The 6,773-nt window shown below is 33.1% G+C and overlaps 1 pseudogene; it reads right to left on the reverse strand.

Annotated features, from left to right (window-relative positions):
* Positions 1 to 551: 551 nt before the first annotated feature.
* LOC114182274 (uncharacterized) lies at positions 552 to 4,764 on the reverse strand (annotated as a pseudogene).
* Positions 4,765 to 6,773: the final 2,009 nt, after the last annotated feature.

The raw sequence follows: 6,773 nt of genomic DNA on the forward strand, positions 1-6,773 counted from the left end.
TTCCCCCTGGTAATATAAGAGAAGCAATTCCACTTGAAGCAATTGTTAGTACAACTTTACCTTCAGAACGTAATGATGCTGACAGTGTTTTCCACATGAAGGTTTTTCATGTTTCTCCATATCCATAGAGAAAGTATACACCTCCTTTTTTGTTTAGAACAACCTGGTTGATCTTGTAAAATATTTTTTTCTGCTCCTCTGTAATGTAATTGTTATTCAAAGTGGGTACTTAATCTAAAATGCAACAATAGCAAATAATAATAAATCCAAATCTGTCATTGATTTCAAGTTTGATTGAAATAAATTTCGTTGCTCTGCAATGTCATAATTGAGTTTTGCATATATCAGTCTATTTCCACAATTTTTTGTTAAAAAACCGTTTGGGTATGACATTGTTGGGAGGAATTTCAAACTGCTTCTATTTGCTTCGAAAAGTTTTTCTAACTCCACTAAAGTTAGATTTTGCAGCATTTCCACTCCAATGTTTAGATCTGCATACAAAACAATAATTAACATGTCTTTGTACTTGTACACTATATAAATGACAAGTACTATATAGTTACATAACCTGGATTTCTTGATATATTTCTTTCTCTGTAGAGAATTCCATCTGACAGTCATTCCCATGTTTTGTTCCATAGTTCCTCTGGTCGATTAACACTATTTGACAGCAATATAGTAACAAACAGTTTCCTTAGATATATTCCGGAACTCCAATCTTTGGCTTCTTTTATAGCTTCAACATATTCTGAGTCATTTGCTAAAATACCCAAAGCTAAGCAAGCTTCTCTAAATGTAGAATACGTGACATTGTTAACTGTTCGAATATCTACGTATGATGTTGGACCTTTTACATGAGTTAGCATTCTCCTAAGATAAAAAACTTCACCAGTACTTGGAGGTACCCAAATAAGTCTTCCGATAGTATTTTCCATCTTCCTTGGCTTCCAATATCTATCTTTCTTGACATAGACAAACTTGGAAACAAATTCAGCATATGTTAGATCCCTAGCTTCTGGGTATTTCTTGTTACATTTCATCCAACCTATAAACATTGATTCCGAAACTGTTGCTTTTCCTTTAAAGTATACTGCTTGTTCTCTTGCAAGATGGAAAAATAGTCTTTCTACTGCTGGATTTCGTCCATGGATTGGAAACAAAAATATTCTCCAACATGCTTCACAGGGAGATACATATCTGCAATCAAGATATTGTTTAATTTCATTCATTGGTTGTTTCGTCAAAAAAGATTCGTTCTGTTCTGGAACTATGACAACTGTAATTTTGTCATAACCTTTGTTGATATATTTGAATAAGTACTTGATAGAAGTACTACGATTACACCATTCAACATTGATATGTGCTTGGTACTTTAACAACAATTGTGGGTTATAAGGAACTACAGAACGATTATCTAGGGAAATATCACTTTAAGACACAGTTGATGAATCGTTCCTTCTATGATAATGAGGATAACCATCTTCAGAAACTGTAGTTGTTGTTTGAAATCTTTTTGGATATTGGCGTGAGCATTTCCCATTCTTCATGCAAGGTAATGATCTGTTTACCGTTCCACAAGGACCATGACTCATGTGATCTTCAACACATTGATATAATTCTGGATTATTTATTGGACACGGTATTTCAACAGAGATGACTTTGTCAATATCGTCAGGAGTTGGGTACTTGCTGCTGGGATGTAGAAAGATCAGCAAGTGGGCATGAGGTAGACCGCGCTTCTGAAATTCTATTGTATACATAAATACAAATTAAACAGCAAAGGATTACTTTCAGCGCATAATATTACAGACACTATGATAAGTGGATGACTTACATGCAATAGTTTTGCCCAATAAGTGATTTTTAGTTAAGTCTGTAAGAAGTTGTTCAAACTTAATTTTGAAAACCCTTGAAACTATATCTGGACGATCTGTTGAAGATAGCTTTAACTTTGACAGTGCTCTACTAATTTCCGACCATTTAGGATTGCATGTGAAAGTTATAAAGAGATCTGGAAATCCCATGAAACTACAAATTGTCATTCCATCAAAATATAATTGGTCCATGAATCTTCTACTACCAACAAAAGATGAAGGAAGAACAACCCTTTTCCCTTGTTCTGACTCTTGAGTTTGTGAGCTGCTAGAAGCTTAACAGAGGTTATTATATTTATCAACCCTTAACTTGCTTTGATTAAATTTAATAAATGACAATCTTTCAGATTCCATCATTGTGTATCCATCAACAATGAATTGTTGAAAAAGTCTTCTAGATTTAAGCAAAGTTAATGCTTCTGACTGTCTTGTTTGCAACCTGAAGCAAAACCACTCCCTAATTGTTAGTCTGTTCCTTTTCCTATTAATTCCTGGTTTATCATGATGACTAACATCATGTCTATAACCATCCTCCCCATATGGAAAAAGTAAAGGATATTGAAATCCTAAATAACTCGTGTGCAACTCATTAATTCTTTGTAATTTCCTCGATTGCTTTTCCATTATGATGTCTCTACCTGAAGCTGTATCTACATCATCAACTATAAGAGCCGCAACTTCTGAAACATTGGGGACATTATATATCCTTCCATCTTTTGTCCTATCTGAAATAAGTCTCAATTTCAAGTCATCAAATGGCTGGTCTCTATATCTGTCCCTTGCCATTCTAAAAGATTTGGCATGAACATTGCATTCATCGAGCATCTTCTTTATTTTGTTCACAAGTTCCAAATCAATATTATCTTGATTCCTGCAAAAGGTAACAGTTGAATAAGACTTGTTCTGCTGCATTTTTTCTTTCAAAAGAAGAAGTGTTCATGTACCTTAAACTTTCCATTCTATTTTGAACTTCATTTTCAGTGTCGTAAATGTAAAGTTGTGCAAATTTTGGAAGTCCTCCGGGTACTGACAAAAGGCTACCTATTCGGTGACAAGATTGACCTTGAATTCGTAGATTAGGGGGTCCTTTTCCACTGTTAAATGTTGTGTCAACTTTTTCACCGGGTGATGTAAATGTAAACATCATATTGTATCTTCTAATATGAGTTTGATAATTCTGGCTCTCCTTTGAATCATTAGCAAATAAAAGACGTTGCAAAAGAATTGGTGGGTCTTCTAGAATTGTCGCAACACATATGGAAGGTAGGATTCACGGATCTTCTGCCCTTGTTAATCCTTTCGTCGTACCACGTATACGCCTTGCATTCCTTGCATATGAAAACTGGGTCACCAATATCTGCATACATTGTGTTTAATAAAGTATATCCTTAGTAAAAGTCCTTCAATGCACATGCAATAAAAACATTAAGTACTCAATTTAATCTTATCTTGGATTAGTTATCCGTGCATTGTCGTTATCCTCTTCAATACATTCATCATCCATAACTTGATAATCATAAGGGGCTGAATCTGAAACAAATATTTTTTTACTCAAAGTAGTACAAAAAAATCTACAATGTATAAGTTTTATAAGTACAAATTTAGCAAGATAAACTTGAAAATATATTTTCATTGGTTACATCTTCACTTTCAAATATTGTAGAGTTATTTCCCACTGACTGGCAAGATGATTGCTCTGTTGAAGAAGAATGAAACCCTAATGACATTTCTGTAGTAACTTCAAACCTCTGAAGTAGATTTTGACGATGAGAAGTCTGATGAAAGCATCTGGAAGTCCTTGCATTAGTTTTTTCCAGGTGTGCTTGACCATTATAGTATCCTAGCAAATCATTATTTGTTGGAATGTCCTGATTCAGGAAATTCATCATTGTTATATCAGATAGTGGGGTGCAATTCCTTTTGATACGCTGGTCTTTATAAAGACTAACACTTTGACTCCTTTCTCCACATTTGATTTTATTTTCCTTAAGAATCAATTTTCTTTTCAGTCTTGCATTTGAGCATGGAAGATCTGATTGAGATTTCGGATCATTCATCTTATCTAGTATGACAATAAATTTGGTCACTGAAAGAAAAAAATTGGAGACATTCAGGTACCATATGAATCTCTAAGTCTAAAAAGACATTGAAGCTGGAAATCAGCACTTCAAAATTTCTACCAGCACATAAAACGTTATTTATTATCATTAATAAAATAATATTTTAGAAGCAATTTCACAATGAAATGATAAGATGAAGAACTTCCAGCAAAAACAAAACATTCAAAGTACTATGTCATAGATGTTATTGAATATGCGTATGATCTTGTAGTAATAAAAGATGTTTATAATACCTCAAACTTCATGTACTTCAGTTCTGAACTGCATTCTCCTTTAGAGCTATCATAATGTAGTGTTTGTTTTGTGTTATTACTTTTCCCCTCTTGCAAGCTTCAAAACAAAAACTCTGTAAATATCTTTTTTTTTTTCGGGTGCATGAATAATTCGCGCCAAATTAAATCTTCTTATTCATTTTATTTTATTTGATCCTTTATTATAGAATTGATTGATTGTATAGCATGGGGACAGTTCAACTTCTAAAAGTCATTCCGAATGTACTTTATCCAAATGTCAACATCGATTAATTAAGTTTTCATTTCTTGAAAAATTATCTAACGTTAACTTAAATATTTAAATGAAAAGTGTTATCGTAGAAGGTTCCATTTTCACAAATCGTCACGATGGTTCCCATTTATACATACTCTTAACTTTGCATTTTTCCTAAATATCTTTCGAACTCACCCTTCATCTTCTGCAATGAGGATTTCAGATCGCAAGGAGAAGTCTTCTGCCACACGGTATTCCTTCAAAAATTGGTTCCAGACTTCCATGACGTTGGTGTATCCCGAATGGGTAAGCAATGAACTTATGTTTGAATACTTGTCTACCAACCTTCTCTTATTGTTAGAATCTTGGAAAAGGTTGAACCTTTAACAAAGTTTTCAACTTTTTGATGAGAAACATGAATAAAAATCGTGACTTTCTTTGATTTTGAGTTTCTTCTTTAGGAATTTGTTCAGTTTGACGAAACGTTCTTCCATTACTGGGGAGAAAAGTTTTTAATGGGCACCAACTATTTTCGGGATCCGGTAGGGAACTATATTATGGTTGAATTTGAAGACTCCATGATCGAAACCAGAAGTTTCCGTATAGCCCGTGAACATGCAAATTTTTATAAGTTGAATGATCTGTACTGGTTAGCCATACTTTACTGTGGAGACCGGTACTTTTAGTTTCAGATTTTCAATTTGCCTATGAAAGAAATAGACTACCCTGAATCCACAATGGTTCCTGTTCCACAACAACCTTTGTCTTCTTCAAGATTTTTGACTTGTTTTGAATCGGAGCTATTGGTCTCTGAGGTAATATTTTAGACTTCACATTCTTCTTTTTGGTTTGTATTCTTTATCCTCATTATTTAAAATATATTAACTTGCGTAGAATACAATTCGGTTGGACGACACATTTGTTATTTTCTGGGGACATCAATTGTAGTTTGAGAAGGTTCACCTGATTGATCCCTGCCAAAAAAACATGATGTTGGTATCCAGAGGTCTGACAATAGAGACTTGGTGATATGTAATGGGGTCTTAGAGATATCACAGTACTACGGCCTCTTATCCAACAAAATAATACATTTAAATTATGTAGATGAAAATACCTTTTTATTTAAGCTTTTTTACTATCATGGGGTTGAGATGGATTATACTCCCCAATTGGTTAGCAGCAGTAATCCAGGTTATGACCCTGTAGATTTTTACCATTCCATGGCAAAATGTTTATCTGCTCATGATATCAAGTCATCATCATTGGTATTACATCATTAAATTTCATGTTATGTTATGATCTAATATTGTTTCATGTGTTCTAATTACAACCATTTTTATTCTTTTTTCAGTACTTGGAATCTGAATTTGCATTAAAGGCTTTGGTTAAGAATAGAAAGCGCCACTTATTGGTAAATGCTGAAGGTGACTGTTGGCTTGCACAGTTCGATGGTCAGGCAAAAGTAACAGAGATTGTTACATAACTCATGGTTGGAAAGATTTCTGCACTCAGAACGGATTCAAGGAAGGATTTATAATCCAATTTGGTGTAGACAGGGACCTATCTCTCTTTATCAATGTAATGGAAGTAGAAATATAGACCCACATGTTTATAGCTTATTTTGGAACTATAAGAACTATATTTATGTTTTGTCAGTTTTTAAATTAAAGAACAATGGCTTTGTTGGTATATTATATAATGATATTTTTGTATTTTTTGCCTTTGACTATTCATACTTTATGCTTTACGATGTCTAAAGGTTATTTATAATTGTTTAAATGTTATTGTATATTCTAAAATATGGAGACACGTTTACGTATTTAATGATACCACCGAATTGCTTAAACACATTTGTAGGACTAATTGTTACAAAGATACTGGAAACAATACAACAAATCTTGCAGCATACCAATAATTTGTAAGGGTAATGATTAACATATATTGGAAATAATAAAACAAATTTATACCATAATAATAATTTGCAAGACTGTTGATCAAACAGATAGTGTAAATTATATTACATATCTGAAACAGATACTGTAAATTATATTAAATAATATTAGAAATTTACAGGATACTATTTTGGAGTACAAAAATAAATCCATTGTTTATCCATCATTATCAAGGACAACCAAAATCCCAAATTCATCAAAAAAACGACTAATGTTCTTTTGCTTTCCAATTACACCATATAATTCCAAAATAGGTATATGTACATATATCAGTGGGCCATCCTACTGCTTTTCCTGTTTGATTCGCTTTTTAGTTTTAGTCCTGGAAAATTCTGCACTTG

This window comes from Vigna unguiculata, chromosome 11 (assembly GCF_037176805.1).
Source record: "Vigna unguiculata cultivar grain cowpea cultivar isolate G323 ecotype 2 chromosome 11, ASM3717680v1, whole genome shotgun sequence".
NCBI lineage: Eukaryota > Viridiplantae > Streptophyta > Magnoliopsida > Fabales > Fabaceae > Vigna > Vigna unguiculata.